The 15,746-nt window shown below is 42.8% G+C and overlaps 1 long non-coding RNA gene across 2 annotated transcripts in view; it reads right to left on the minus strand.

Annotated features, from left to right (window-relative positions):
• Positions 1-15,746, minus strand: part of LOC142071072 (uncharacterized) — a 146,353-nt gene that overhangs the window by 49,459 nt on the left and 81,148 nt on the right. The window contains exon 5 of one of the 2 annotated variants that reach the window (XR_012667021.1): positions 4,764-4,871. This is a non-coding gene — a long non-coding RNA (uncharacterized LOC142071072). Of the gene's footprint in view, positions 1-4,511; positions 4,872-15,746 lie in introns of those variants that run through there. The other variant, XR_012667020.1, reaches the window with a different exon arrangement.

The following is a 15,746-nucleotide window of genomic DNA, read 5'->3' on the forward strand; positions in this document are numbered from 1 at the left end:
AGTAACAATAACTTTCATGCCAAGAAAGAAGATTGTCTAGGGATTTTGCATCTCATATTCCTCTATTCCCCAAGCCTCACAGTGTTGGAAAGCCACATTTTAAACTGGTAAAACTAAAACAAATAGGCTGAAAAAAGAATTGCTTTTAATTAGAAAAGAAAGGCACTTCTGAAAAGAAGTGCAGTTACAACAGAACATTTATTAGCTCTGTAGCCTTATGGGGGTGCATCATGCAGAAGGCAGGTTTCTTCTGTGCTCAGAATGAGGGCTACATCATCTCTGAATAGACGCATCATTTTAACCATCTTATCCATTTATTTCTTTTAATGTTTCAACTGAATTCAACGTTCATGATAGCCTTGTAGGCTGAAGTGATCTATTTGTTATTTTGGGTAAGTCACAACCTCTATGCCTCAGTTTCCCCTTCTGTGAAACAAAGGGGACAACACAACACTGAGCTGCCTCACTCCATTGTGGTTCTGAATGTTTGTCAAATACTTTGAGATCCTCTGATGGAAGGTGCCTTAAAGGTGCAACAGGGAAGTGGCGGTGCATGTTTTCCCCACACCACCCTGCCATCTTGTGCCAAACCCCCTCCCACCCCCACCCCCAAAACAAAAGAGTCTAGCTCCAGAATTGAGGCTCTATGGCTCACTGAGTTCTTGCCTCTCTGCTGAAACTGCCAATTGATGCTGAACATGATAGCGTTTTCTGTGCAAGTACATCTGGCTAGTAGGAAATAGACTGAGACCAACAACAAATTTCACATTAGCTTCAAATCCACTTCAAAGTTCTCCTTCTGGTTCACAAACCTCTCCTGGGATTCTGATTTCATAGTCCCTATCTAATCATAATTTTGGCCTCTCCACAAGAAATTTCTACCTGTGTACTGGAGAAGGAAGATTACTCTTTCCATAGTTCTCCCATTCACTGAACTTTCCCTAATCCTTCTTCCCAGTAATTTCCCTCTTTTAAAATCTCATTTTAAAAGATTCTCTCTCATTAGAGTATGGCTGACTGACTCTCTCTCTCTCTCAAGGATGCTGCATTTCTGCCTTGTCCATATGCTAGGGAACTTCCTTGAAAAAATACCCCAGACAAATACTTTCATACTTATGAGGCAGCCAGGCTCGTGGCTTGTCCTGATTTCCAAGTAATCTTGAGACTTTCATGAAAGCTCCCCATGATATACAATGAAATATTTATTATATACATTTGAGCAACATTTCATGCTTTGAAAAAACAATGTTGATGTTTAAGCAGTGTTTTCTGACCAGTATTCTTCTGACATTCAGTGTTTGTAATAGCATCCTGACAGCATCGACCCAAGTTCCTGCTTAACTTTCGCAGCTGGACCTGTTTACAGGAAACACGAGGACCAAGATTTACAGAACTCAAAGCAGCACTTTGTTGCTTTTCCTGACTAACTCAACAAGGTCAAGCAGTGAGGAGAGAAAGGAGGAACATATACAAAGCCAGTGCATGGAATCAAGCTTGATTATATTTTAGTTGGGAAATATTAAAGAGGATTTTTTATAGCTATTACTTTTCTTTGAGAAAATGAGGTTTAAAATCTAAGATGAGGCTGCCAAATTGGCTAAAATGTGGAATTCAACCACCCTCCATCTTTAACAGAGAGGACCATGTGCACAGAGAACACTGTTCTCTGAATGCAATGAGCCATGCAGAAGGCCAACCTTATCAAGATGGAGCATTGCATCACTGTTCTCTAGATTCCTGTATTAGCCTCCCATATGACTCCCTAAACATAGCCTTCTCTTTTGTCCTCCCCTTCTCATCTCCCTCCCTGTTCTTGTCTTGATTTAGACTGTAAACTTTTGGGGGCAGGGAATTCCTCTTCAATTTTATTATAAAGCGCTGTGCACACTCTATGGAACTGTGAATAATATGTGGTATACATGATGCAAGTAATAACTAGTAATAATAATCACACACTGGGACCTCATTCTCCTATTAAAGATGAAGGCAACTGCAATTTGTTCCACTTTGTAAATTGGGCATGGTCTTCGGAGTGGCCCTTCAGGTGGGCAAAGAATTAATCTTTATCTCATGGCAATATGGGAAAGAAACAATGAAAACATGTCTGTTGGCTCCATGACTGATATTGGAACTATATTTTTGACAATGATTTTCACTGGTACTGACATGCTTTGTTTTTGAAAATGTGTTTGTTTTAAGATCACAGTCCATTTGATCGTATGCTATTTTTTACTGTATTTTTCTTTTATAGGGGATGTTTGATTTCCTTATAATCTATTCCAGAAGCCCAGTTCAGGCCTTCTAGGAGGGAAAGAGATCAGGGAACTCAATAACTTTTCATGCAGCAATACTCTCTTTGGGCTATCTGCAGCTCTAATAGAACAAACCACTTCAGATTAAAAACAAAATTTCCTTTGTTTTACCTCGCAGTGCATCTCATGTAGGAAATCTGGGTTTTGGGGGGAGCATGCCAAAGATTCCAGTGCTACGGTCCAGTTGAGATTAGGCACACGGTGAGTTGACACTTTGGTCTCTAATGTAAGAGGATGCTCTTGGTAAATTTCCTTTTGAACAACAGATCTCAGAGCAGACTGCAAGCTCTATAATTCCAAGTGAAGGGAATTGATGGTTGGGCAATAAAACATAATGGGTGTAGTCAGTGCTAGACTTGTTATCTCTCTATCAGGGATGGCATATGGTTAATAAAAGCATTTCTATCATGATGCAAACTGATGGGCTAGGCGACTAACTAGAGGTTCCTTTCAACTCAAATGCTTCTGCAATAAGGACTGCAGACATGACAGTCACTGCAATTGAAAAAAGAGCGATAGGGTGTTATGTAGAAGAGAGGAAGATGAAAGATGGTGGCTCTGGAATGAAGAGATGAGCAATAGCCAACCCTTGGGTGTTCTGGGAGGAGATTAACACAAAAAGAGGAATTGGTCTTTTTATAGCAGCTCTAATTTGATTCCATTTCCTTCCTGCAGTAGTCTTTCTGGTCTATTTTGCAAGTACACAACACCATGAATGTCCTTTCTTTCATAATTTCTGGCATTCCTGTTCAAACATTTTTTTCACTGTTATGCCCTTTGCCTTCCAATGATGTCACAAAGCAACCACCTACTTTGCTCTGCTCTATTTAAGTCTATAAGGTTTTGGCCAACATTCTTCTTTTCCTGAGTCAGCATCTGTTTAAACTGGATGCTTTAATCAGGTTTGCTCTTTGGGTTGCAAATCCTTCTCTGTCCATTTCTTATGCCTGTCAACAACCTCAGGAACTGGGCACTAATGGTAGATATATGAATTATGTCAAAAGATATCTGACTCTTCATTAGAGCAACTTGTTCCACATTCTCATATCTGTTCACTATATACTGAATTTCTTTAACCATCTACAGATTTGGGAGCACATTAGTTCTAGAGAGATAGCAAAGGTAAGTGATCTTAAATACACTACGCAGCACATTGCTTGCTCATTGTTTAGTAACATTTTTCCTTTAAAAAATACATCTGTCTTGTAGCACATACATCGTTGCATCATTGTGACAGATTTATACCCATAAGAAGGAACCATTTACAACTGCTGTTATGAAAAGGCTCCAAACCCAATCCATTTCTCATAAAGATCCTCGGGATAAAAGGAGGATTAATGTTCAAAAGTAAGTTAAATGAAAAACTGAGTCTGCCCAGGGGGAGATGTTAAAGACTGACTGGCACAAAAAAGTTCTTTCTAGCAAACCTCTGGAAGTTCTAAAAGAAAGGGGTCAAGAGTCATCTGCTTAAGTAATGGTCTCCAAGGCAAAGTATTGGCTGGCCAATCTTATGATTACAATGGACTATTATATGTATGTTCTATAGGCTGAATGCATCAATTATACTGATTATGTGGTTTTAAAAAAATGCTTAACTTGCTTTTCCCTGCTATTCAACATAAGACATAAATTAACACAAAAGCATACATGAACATATTTTATACCTTCCCACCTCCCTTATTTTAAGCTTCAAAGTTTAATGATTTAATTAAGAATGATTTAGAGGGTAACCATTCAGATCTGAGGGAGAAACATACCTTTCTCTCAGAGAAGTTCTAGCCACCAAACACAATTATGCAGAACTGAGAAAAAGGGCGTTGTCAATCAATAAAAAATAATTTATCTCAGACCAGGAACTGAGACTCTCAGTGCAATGTTAGTTTTATTAGTAATGTATTTTTTTAAAAACCACCAAAGTTTATTGCCTGGTGTAAATCAGAAAGTTGAAAATGTATGAGATTCTAATTCTGTTATCATGCTATTGCCCAGGAATGTTTTTGCTGATAAAAATCATTAGAAGCAATGTTCTTTTATGGTGAATAACTTTTAATTGTAGTTCACTTGAATGTTCTGACAGACCAAAGGATTTATCCCCAGTCTGATTCTTTCCTGAGAGCCAGACTGAGAGAAGGATAATTGCTAGGTGTTTGGAGACCTCATTCTAGGGTGACCTCAGCAGAGAAGCCCACATCTTCACCTGTATTTACAACTGGATCTAACATTATTGTAAATACTATTTGAATACTAACAAAGTGTCCTCTTTCCATTTCCAAGTCTAAGAGCGACATCCTTCCCTCAGATACATACTGTCTCATTGCTTTTAAAAGATCAGACTCTACCACATGCAATTGCACACACAAGTGCAACACCACCAGAGCTTAACCAGAGGGTAGGGCTGAAGCCCTAATGTTTCTGACCACTGCTATACTAATGGCACTGCTCTGCACTCACCACTTCTCGCTCTTCCTGGGCTGCTTCTCTCCCTTGGCTCTTGCACAAATGCCTGGAGAATAGGGACAAGAAGTTCTCTCTCCCCTGCATTGCACGTGGCATGCCCAACTGGAATGGAACGAATAATAATTTAAGAACTTATTGTGGTGATGCTTTGAGATTTAAAACAGAACATGATTACATGATTTTACTGAGCAACATTCAGGTTCTTTGCTTCCGGGGGGGTGGGGGTGGGGGTGGGAGGGGAGACACACAAAGTACCCAGCTTCCCCATGTGTAGTCTGTCCACTCCAGGAGGGGATGGTTTGTGTTTGGAAGCTACTGCAATGCTACCATGTAGAGGGAAATTGCCTTTTTTTTTTTTTTTTTTAACTCCAATAGTTTGTCAAAACTAAGACTAGCAAAGAATTTTTGACTCCCGAAAGGAAGGGTAGCCCTGTGGTTAGGGTGCTAGCCTAGGGTGCAGAAGATATGGCTTCAATTCCCAGCTCTGCCACAGACTTCCTATGTGACCCTGGCAAGACACCCAGGTTACGGTGGCATGTAGAGTCCAGATGCTGCAAATGCCCCTTGCACAGGTATAAGCAGCAGTGTCGATGGTGAGGCACTGCTTAGGCAAGTACACTAAAGACACACCAGAACCTTAGGGTATATGCCCTAGATGGCTCTCTGCTTGCCCAAGCAGTTGTCTCCCATATCTCCACTGCTATTTTTGGGAGCATAGCATTCCACTGCCTCTCCACTGATGGAGCCTTTCCCTGCCACAGTGAAAGACTCCAGCAGCAGGAGAAGGCTGAGGCAGCAAGGAAAACCTCCAGCAGCTCCCAACTGCTGGAGCCTTTCCCTGCCAAAGGCAGCCACACACTATCGTGTACACACTGCAGCGTGGGCACAGCCTGCTTTTCACTGAGTCGTGTGGCTACACGTAACCTACATGGTACTGCAAAGGCTTTAGGGTATGTCTACACTGCAGCTGTGTGTAAGTGAGCCTCCCAGCCCAAGGAGACAGACTCATGCTAGCTTAAGCTAGTGGACTAAATTAGCAGTGTGGACATTGCAGCATAGCTGGTGGCACAGGCAAGCTGCCCAAGTTTGGACCAATGGGCTCAGGCTGGCTTGGACTTGGGTAGCTACAACATACATGCTGCTGGGAGGCTGACTACCTGGGCTGAGAGGCTCACTTGCAGCTGCAAGGTAGGCATGCTCTAAGTTGCTGTGCCATTGTAACACCAACAGACCCCCGTCGGCGGAGGGTGGGATTGAACGTGGGACCTCTGGAGCTTCGTGCATGAGCCTCTACTGTTATACCAATAAAATAAAAACCAGCAGGATCTTATTAAAGGGGAAAAGGCAAAATGCCACATTTATTGTGAACACAGAAAGAATCATAGTAAGCAGTTAGTTATAGCTATAACATTCCATTCAATCTCATATTTATTCACACATTCATTCATACACACACACACACACACACACAGAGGTTCTGCAAGGTTGTTATCATAGTTACCAGCCTTACAGTTGCTCATGCCAAACCACTGGCCAGGTGGCCTGGATATGAGGGGGGAGCAGGGCCTTTTCAGATGCTCATCTGATGCTCCTGGAAGTTGGTTTGCAGAATCAGACCCCAACGTTCTCACTTTCTAGAGTCCAGTTTTATAGGAATTTCTTCCTATGCCAGTCTATGGGAATTGCTTCATCATGCTGTTGCTGAATCAATCAGCAGATGGCACACTCCTGATGGCTCCGTGCTGCCAGATGTTATCTTGTTCTTTGGTTCTCCCATCCTTGAGGCTGTTGGGTGGATTCCAGTCTGCCCTCCGGGGGTCCTCTGGTTATTTCCACTTGATGCCTTCTTCAGCCGATGGACACTGGATTCTTAGGTTGGTACCTCCCTGATCAGCCAGTTATTATCTACACCAAGCATCCATCCACATACATCCTCTATGTCTATTTTAATCACAATTGTTAACAAAGCAAGATGAATACAGCAAAAGGGCGGGGAGTCTCTGGGTGCTGTGTCTGTTGTTACAGAGTATTGTTTTGAGTCTCTCTCTGTGTGAGTAGTTGTTATTACAAAGAATTGCTTTGAGAACAGACTCTGTCTTAGAATGTACTAATGCAATTAGCAGCTTGCAAGTTTAACACATAGAGGGAGAGAAACAGTACCAAAAACCAAGAGACCTCTTAATTAGTAATATCCTGGAATTTAAACTATGGGGAATCACACTAATTTGTGATTTTAATACAGAACTTCTTTAACGATCCAACACTACTGCATGAACTAATGTCAACTAGCTGTTAGCTAAGGTTGCAAAGCAGACTCATTTTACTTCTCTAAGTGTTCTCGGTGCCACTAGATGGGACAGAACGCCACACCCCGAAGGTGTGTGGGTTACACCATTATCTGTATCCTGGGGATAACAGTACTTCCCTATCCGTGAGGTGTTCAGATGAGGGCCATATAAGTGCCTGAGATATGTATTAAGATTATGAGGTTTATGTGTGTTGTATCTCAGCATGTCACAAAACATATCCCATGAAATCTCTTCTTTTGTTGTTGTTTTGTTGTCCTCCTTACCACAGAACTGACATGGATGGATTAAGGCAGCTATTGGCAGATATCCGGGTCCTGTGTTCAAAAAGGGCCTCTGAATTTGGGAGCAAGTCTCCAAGGATCCATCACAAGCAGTCTGGAACAGCAGCTGACATTGTGAGTCAGTTCCACTGGCGAGAAAATGGGTTGGCCCTTGTCTCTCTTTGCCTGAGAGCAGGCCCAAGGCACTGAACACTGATCAGCAGGCTGAGCTGAATGACACCATAGAGCACTCTGTCACTGCTGGGCCTTCTCCCACGCTTCCTGGAAGGCATAACAAAGGGATGCTGCTTTGATTCAGGAGCAGAAAGGAGATGCTGAAATACTCTCCACTCAAGTGGGAAGTAAAGGTGCTTCTCAAACCCCTCACCACCACCACCACCACCACTTGAGGTGGAGGAGCCCCTGCACCAAGAGATGAAGATGGATACGGACTTTCTTAGGAGCTGAGAGAGCCTGAGGGCTCTCCTGGGAACCGCAGCGGTGAAAGGAGCAGAACTTGGGGCCACTGGGCAGCCCCACACCGGCAGCTCCTCTGGCGCGGCTGCTGTACCGTCCCAGCCCCCCCCAGCCTTGTCCTCCAGCGAGGCTGCTGTACAGACCCCAGGCAGGAGGCCTCAGGAAATGCAGCTGCTGCGTGGAAGGGCCGAAGTCTGTACAGCAGAAGTCTTCAGTGCAGCGGGAGGAGGACAGAGCCCCCCCGAGGTAACATGGGATGGATGTGGATCATGGGGAGGGGACAGGGAGAGTGCGGGGCCCCGGGCTGAGAGGAGTCATGTGGGGTGTCACGTGGGGAAGTCACATGCCCCAGCTTTGTGTCCCTCCCAGGAATGCAGCGTACTGGCAAGAAATGATCTCTACTTGCACCACTGACTGTTTCCCACAGGCGCTGGTGATTTTAGCTGATCTCTCACTCCCGGGGGGTAACAAAGGCACTGAGCACACAGCGGCTACTGGCATCCCACAGCTGCCTGGGCCTGTATGCCACTAGCCTCTTCACTGCAATGGTGCCAGCTGAATCATTACAGAGTGGCATGGGAAAGTGTCCTGCCGCAGAGGAATAACTAAGGCAGCCCTGCCTAGAAACCTTTGGAAGAGGATTGCTGACTGACTATCTCCACAAGTTTCACTGAGATCTCAGGAGGATAAAAGGGACAGCCCTACATTCATAAACAAAGTGCTCTGCATGCCACTCAGCCCCCGCTTCACCTGACAGGAAAATGAAAAGCAGATGCCAACTCTACCTCTGTTGTACCTCTACCTCATCTCATAGGAGTAAAACAATTTATAGTCGATACTTGTTCCTCGTTAACATGAGGATGGGCTGGGCGCCGTCCTTGAATTTAAACACTGTTAAGGAAAAATATGTCTTCATACACTTACCTGAGGTCCTGCCCCCTTCATCAGGCTCATCTGTGCTTGACTGGTGGGACTGACCAGGCTGTGGCAGAGTCTCAAACAGGTCCTGGCATGGCTGGATACCCCCTGCCACATCCCCCATGCAATCTGTTCACAGATGTCCATATTTCTACGACTGGTCCGTAGCTGTGTTTTCACAGCCTCTTCTCCCCACAGGCCCAGGAGATCCAATACCTACTGTCTACTCCAGACAGGAGTGCATCTAGTGCATTGAGCCAGCATGATTAGTTGAGCAGTTGCACACAAGGGCAAGCTGATAGGAAAAGGAACTTCAAAAACACATGGGGAGTTTTAAAGGGCTGGGGGAGGATTCCAGTCTCTGTGACCCCTGGGCTGTGAAGTCTACAACTGTAACCAGAGCTGTCACTGTAGCAGGGCGTGGGGCTAGAGGACTGTTAGGGTAGACACTGGTCACACTCACACGGTATCTACACTCACACTGCATCGACCTCAGTAAGTTAACCACGGCTTTTCTGTGAGGCAGTTTTACAGCTTTGCAGTAACGGGGCACTTATGTCAGCCAGAGACAAATCGTAGCATAGAAATAGGTCAGTGCAAGGTGACTCACATCGACCTAACTTTTTAGTGTAGAGCTGGCCCATGTCACCACAAGGCTTCCAGCAGTTAAAAAGAAGAGTTGGTAGGGGTGTCTGAGACTGCTTTTGGTGAGGATCTCAACATTCTGATAGATGCAACCCTAATTTTACTTTGAGCTACCCCGACTGTTACCACATTTACACTGCAAGGGAAGGCACCACTCAAAAAGGCAGTCGATGTCTTTGAGCAGTAAGCTGGGTGTGACCCTAAGAGCACCCCAATGCCAGTTGGTACCCTATTGTCAAGATAGATACCCAAAAGGTGGCATGTAATATATCACTGGGAAACTATTAACTGACTGATCATTAATATTCTTGAGGGCTGTATGTACAGTAAACCCACAAAGGACTTTATAGCTATGTGGTGGAGATATGTTCTTCAAATGTATTTGGGAAGCGGTGGCTAAGCAACACCTGTTCCAGAAAAAGGAATGTGGTTCCGCCTGCTTGAAGGTGTTTCCAACGTAAATTAAGCAAGGTGTAACCAAAGACAAAGCAAAGCACATTTACTTGCAAGGTGAACAAAGTCATCAGGAGAGCAAGTGGGGAAAAGTGATCACTTAACAATCTTGACAGGGATGGAGACTGCACCAGGAAGCCTTCCTGCCTCTTGACATAGGGTAACTGAATTTTGGGAAGACAGCAGGGCATCTACACCCCAGCAAGAGAGATGCTTTGTCTAGGCTTACTTCGCAAAGAATACATTTCAAAGGTTTACTGGACTATAAAAAGAAAGGGGAGAGAACCCCAGACTTATCCATCTCTTGAGGGAACAAAGACACCAGCACTTTGATTCTGTAAGGGTGGATCCTGGCTGAAACAGTCAGTCACATTGGAGAACTTGCTGTAAGTAGGGAAACCATCTTGAACAAGAACTATAGCTGATTAAGCAAAATTTTAGGCTTAGAAGCATTTTGTTTGTAACTATTTTTATCTTTATTCTTTCTACTTGATATCATTTAAACCTATTCCTTTTGTTAATAAACTTAAGCCAACTTGGTGCTTTGACTGAAGTAGAGCATTTGTCAACCCCACTGCAGTGTAACGTCTCTTTAAAGGAACCGCAAATTTAACTTCTGCAAGAGTTCAGCAAGAGGGCTGGACATTACAGGGCAGACGGTTTTGAAGAAATTCAGGACTGAGAGGGTGTTGGGGTCACCCTGCAAAAAGTAATTGGGCAGTGGAAGCCAGGGTCTGACCTGCAGGCTTTTATGCTGGCTGTTGGTGTCAGGGCTGCGAGCCACAGCAGCATAGCATTTAAGGAGCCCAGAGTTTCAGGGCAGGCGGTGACACTACGCCTTTAACGCTGGGTTGAACTCCAGAGCATCACAGTGGGTAACCCAAAGTATGGCACACACAGTGAGGGTGCTTAGAATCATCTCAGGAGATGAAGCCAAACAGCTACAATACCACATCACGGAGAAGTAACTGAACTCTCCGATGTGATAATTGATTATTGTGCATTGCAAGAGAGCCAACACTATTCACATGACTTTCAAATTACAAAAGTTACAGCTTCAATAGCCAGTTTAAGGTTCACACAACAAAATTAGTTTTACTATTTACAGTGTAATAAATAAAATCTCTGTAAATTAGGCAAGAATCTTACCGGTGAAATGGCACAATTTAAAATAAGGAACTAATCAGTGCTATCAAAATGGCTTCAATCTGCCTTGAAGGCTCTAATCATTTCCAGATGATAACATGGGGCTGATTGGATGTCTCTGGCAGCATTTCTTATCAAGGTCTGATTACAACAGCTACAATCAAAAAAAGAAAAATTGGTTATACGACACTGGCCAAAATGTGGTCTGTGGAGATTTGCAGACAGCCTTCTCAGATCAAGATGAAGCATTGTAAAACTGCTTGAACTTGTGATGGAGTTTGCAGAAGAAGGCTACAGCCATGATGGTAATTTCTAAACAATGCCAGAATTAGAGCTAACTAGAAAATTATTGTTAAAAGTTTTGTTAGAGAATGCCATTTTGACAAAACTAAAGTTTTTCACAATACCGCATTAATTTTGACAAAAATTCATGTAGAAAAGCGGGGGGAAAAGTTTTGAAAAAGTGTCAAAACATCCTGTTTCAACATTTTGGGAATTATGTTTCAGGGTTTCATTTCAAAATCACATTGTTTTGAAATTGACTTTAGTTTACATATTAACAAATTAAAAGGTTGAAACTGAAATGAAATATTTTGATTGACCTGACATTAATTTTTTTTCTCCCATTTCTTCTTGTGAAAAATTTCAAAATTTTGGCCTGATTTGGAATGAAAAATATTCTGAAATTTCAAAAATTTTGGCAGGACAGAAAATCTGGTTTCCAACCTGTTTTAGCTGTGATGCATTTCACAAATTCAGTCAACCATCTGTAGAAGAAAAGTGTCCATAGTTTGGCTTCATATTGAAGATAAACAGATATGCAAATACTGTACCTTCAATTCCCAAGAACTAGCAAATATCACCAAAACATTTGCGGCTGTGTGCACCCTTCCTTGTTCCCGGGCCTTTAAGCTACTCTTTAGTTGCACACAACTTTAATGGTATCTTAGGGCTAGTCTACGCTGGCAATGCTAAAGCGTTGCTGCGGCAGTGCTTTAACGTGGCTCGTGTGGTCGCGGCAGAGCGGTGGGAGAGAGCTCTCCCAGCGCTCCAAAAAACCCAGCTCCACGAGGGGCGCAGCTCCCAGCGCTGGGGCACTGTCTACACTGCTGCGTTACAGCACTGAAACTTGCTGTGTTCGGGGGGGGGGGGGGGTGTTTTTTCACACCCCTGAGAGAGAAAGTAGCAGCGCTGTAAATTGCCAGTGTAGACAAGCCCTAAGGAATCAGCAAACTCCACTGCAACAACTGTACTTATAGTGCAGTAAGAAAACAGTACAATTGTTATTCATTATTTGTATTGTAGTCCTGGATGAGGCCCCCATTGTTCTGGGCACTGTACAAATGAACAACAAAAAGATGGTTCCTGCCAACAGAGCCTTGCAATCTAAGATGGGAGATGAAGAGATGGGTGAAACAAACAAACAGAAATGAGCACAAGATAGCAGTGAGACAACTATGAATAGTGTAATATACTGCAGACACAGCACGCCAGCTGACTAACCATTGTTTTGGGCTGTTGGTTTCTTTTCCTTTTTTTTTTTTAATGCAAAATGGCAGGGAAGAGTTTAAAAAAGGGATATGAAGGAGCATGATTTGGAGGCTTTGCAGATTTCTACACAGGAATCCCGTTTCAGGCACGAGGGGCAGCATGTGGGAAATACAAAGATGCTTGTTAGAAAAGTTGACAAATGTGCAATCAAGACTAGCATCATTGGTGGAATTGAGGCAGGAGTCAACGTCTCAGTTGCAGAAGAGAGATGATCATGGGCTGGGGTTAGACCATGAAGTGCCTTGAAAGTGGAGACAAGAAGTGTGTGTTTGATGTGGTGGGAAAGAGGGAAGCCAGCAGAGGGTGCAATGCAGAGAGAGGGCTGATGTGCCACATTTATTGTGAATACAGAAAGAATCATAGTAAGCAGTTAGTTACAGCTATAACACTCTATTCAATCTCATTTATTCACACATTCATTCATTCATACACACACACAGGTTCTGCAAGGTTGTTATCATAGTTACCAGCCTTAGAGTTGCTCATGCCAAGCCACTAGCCATGCGGCCTGGACATGAGGAGGGAGCAGAGCCTTGTCAGATGCTCATCTGATGCTCCTGGAAGTTGGTTTGCAGAATCAAACCCCAACGTTCTCACTTTCTAGAGTCCAGTTTTATAGGAATTTCTTCCTATGCCAGTCTATGGGAATTGCTTCATCATGCTGTTGCTGAATCAATCAGCAGATGGCACATTCCTGATGGCTCCGTGCTGCCAGATGTTATCTTGTTCTTTGGTTCTCCCATCCTTGAGGCTGTTGGGTGGATTCCAGTCTGCCCTCCGGGGGTCCTCTGGTTATTTCCACTTGATGCCTTCTTCAGCAGATGGACATTGGATTCTTAGGCTGGCACCTCCCCGATCAGCCAGTTATTATCCACACCAAGCATCCATCCACTTACATCCTCTGTCTATTTTAATCACAATTGTTAACAAAGCAAGATGAATACAACAAAAGGGCGGGGAGTTTCTGGGTGCTGTTTCTGTTGTTACAGAGTATTGCTTTGAGTCTCTCTCTGTGTGAGTAGTTGTTGTTACAAAGAATTGCTTTGCGAACAGACTCTGTCTTAGAATGTACTAACACAATTAGCAGCTTGCAAGTTTCACACAGAGAGGGAGAGAAACAGTACCAAAAACCAAGAGATCTCTTAATTAGTAATACCCTGGAATTTAAACTATGGGGAATCAAACTCATTTGTGATTTAATACAGAACTTTTTTAATATGATCCAACAGGAGGAGGGCAATCCACTGCATTTTACTTTTTAGTAATCAAAGTTGCTTAAATATAACAAAATTAGGATGGAGGGTCTGACACCTACTAATGGGGTTTTTTTTAAATGTATTTGTGGAAATGTTTTACTTGGTCTCAAATTTTTTCGGCACAGTTCTCAATCAACTGACTAAAACAGACATGGCAGAGTCCACAGGGGTGACAAATATGTCACCAGTTCTGTGATAACTAAAATACATCAAGAACCATAAGTAAAATAAATCAGGAAAACCAGAACACATGTCCAAAATATGCTACAGAGCGATCAGAATTGTATCACTCAAAGTGTTATTAATGATAAAAAAAAGAGTTATCTCCCACTTCCTCTTGCTTGGCAACTGTATTTAATATCTACCTCTTTTTTGCCTGGAAGGAAAGTCAAGTGGAATAGTTGAGACCATTATTAATGGCTTCTTTTTAAAATTAATAATACTAATACAGTATGTAACCTAAACATGAGAATTTGATCTGGCCATATTTTAGAGACAGGAAGAAATACCCCATCTTTCCTTGTAGTTCTTTATTTGTCTGATGGGATTCAGCGAGGCAATGACAAGGTTTCAGCAGCCATATGATGATAGACCAAATGCATATCTGCTCTGAATAAATGTAGTCCCACTGAAATCCCTGGAGGAACACTCACTAATAACCAGGTCTTAATCTGGGGTCCAATCCTGTCTAGATTTGTGCACATGCTTAACTTCAAGTATGAGTAGCCCCACCGAGCTCAGTGCACAGTCAGGCCCTTAGTCCTATAACCTGATTTGTGTAACATTTCTGCTATGAAACCTGAAACCATCATATGCAACTCACCTAGTTTCATCACAAACTCAAGACTCAGCCCAGGTTCTCTGGAAGTTTCCCTAAAGTTGACAAAACTTTTGAGAGAACCTGGTTGCTTTATTGTTTTATGTCACAGCACAAGAAACTTGCTCCATGGTTTTGGCTCAAAACCCGGTGAAATTCTGTTTGGATTCAGCTAGGATTAATTTATACTGGAAAATCAAAGTGCAACTCAAGACATACCCACCCATCTGAATAGAAATCCAATAAAAGGTTTGCAAAGCCACTGAAAACACCAAATTTCAAATACAACTAAAAATATAAGATTTAGGCCCTTGCCAAAACATTGGGCCTGAAATACCCCTTAACTTTTGAGGGCAATGCCACTTTCAGTATAAGGGGAAAGCAGGAAAGATTATACCAGAAATATGTCATCATCTGGTGTAAACTGGCTATGATACAAAACAACTATGGAGGTCTGGTGTCCTGAGCAGGAGATTATACTGAGAAATCTTGAGTTCAGTAATACTGGCTGTCACTGACACCATGTAGGATATGGAAAAAAATCACTCAAACTCTGTGCCTTAGTTTATATAAATATTCTGCCTGTTGTACAGATAAATAAAGTATCTTACCTGTGTGTTGTACGTATTAATGAACATGACTAAAGTTCTTTCAGATCCTTAGATGAAAAATCTTAAGTAAGTGAAATTTATACTTTTCACGTAGTGCAAAACATCCCCATTTGGTATGCATTACAACTGTTGTCTCAACAATTAAATATCCCAATACTAATACTTCTTATTTCAAATCCAGAGACGTCCTTTCTGTGTCACAGACTGTAGAATAAACTGAGAATGTCACACTGTGAATCCACTTTTAAGACACTGAGGGTAGGACTACACTGCAATGTAAGCACACGGTTAGTAGAACCTGAGTGAACCTACGGCTTGAGTGTTTACACTCATTTGTATCCCCAGATTAGGAACTGTTGAATCCTGGGTACCAACCTGGGGCTCCAGCATCTACATTGTATTATGCCCAGGCTTCCAAGCCCCGTCCCAAAACGTGGCCACTCTAGCCCTTTGTTCGTGGTCCAGTTGTAACATCAACAGACCCCGGTCATCAGCAGGCAGGATCGAACCTGGGACCTCTGAAGCTTAGTGCAT

This window comes from Caretta caretta, chromosome 2, assembly GCF_965140235.1.
Source record: "Caretta caretta isolate rCarCar2 chromosome 2, rCarCar1.hap1, whole genome shotgun sequence".
Lineage (NCBI taxonomy): Eukaryota > Metazoa > Chordata > Testudines > Cheloniidae > Caretta > Caretta caretta.